The following is a 1,056-nucleotide window of genomic DNA, read 5'->3' on the forward strand; positions in this document are numbered from 1 at the left end:
TGGATTGTAAGTGTGTGTCTCGATCTTAACGATACGATCATCGAAGATGGGCTCACCCTCAATATTTAAAATATCACGACTCATTTCTTACGACGAATTCTAAGGATCGTAGAAAAACGACGTTTGCAGCATTCTTTCTCTCTTTCCTTTTTGCTTGTTTCCAACGTATCGTTCAGCAAGCGATGATAATAATGTCAATGGTTGTGTTACGTCCAAGCTCCGATAATGTGGATGAGAAGGTTTAGGGAAAGAAAAGGATAAGAAGGGAGAAGCATGGAAGGACGTTAGAGCAGACGCTATGTCTCGCATGCATCAGCGGGAAAGGATGGAGCGAGTCGAACGCACCATTTATTGCTCTGAAATATGGGTCAACGTCCCGAAGGGACGATATGACACCTGTTTCCGTTGAGCAGTGCGATCGTTGGTCCGACTTTTGAGTCAAGAAACTTAATCCTTATAACTCGGGACCGGACCATATGCGATCTCTGACGCGGGGTGGGATTAGATACGAGGTCTTATAATCTTAAAATAAATACGAATTATGGATCATTACGTTCGATACATTCTACTTTTATTACTTATTATTAAAATACATTAGGATTATTACTATATACTTAAAATTAAATTACACTTTACTATTTAAATTAGGAAATAGTCAGGACATTACGTTTAATGACATTGCGTAAATTCTATTGCAAAATTCTAACGAGTGAACAATTCCATTAAATTATATATGTATATATTTTTTATAATAATGGATCTGAGTATACGCTTCTGGTCAGTCAGTATTATAGCATGTGACAACAATTTATAAGTTTAAAGATGAAATATTCACAGAGTTCAGAGATAAAATTACATATTTATAAATATAAAACACTGACTAACTGGCTATTTTTAATTTCGATCATAATATTACTTAAATAATTTTGTTAACCGCATGTGTGTATGTATGTATGTGTGTTTAAGGTTATATTGGTTATATTTCTTTTATGATGCATGAGGGAGGAGGGAAGAAGTTTAAAAAGAAGGCTACGGGGACTAAGAAAGGATGGGGGG

This window comes from Trachymyrmex cornetzi, unplaced genomic scaffold, assembly GCF_001594075.2.
Source record: "Trachymyrmex cornetzi isolate Tcor2-1 unplaced genomic scaffold, Tcor1.1 scaffold770, whole genome shotgun sequence".
Lineage (NCBI taxonomy): Eukaryota > Metazoa > Arthropoda > Insecta > Hymenoptera > Formicidae > Trachymyrmex > Trachymyrmex cornetzi.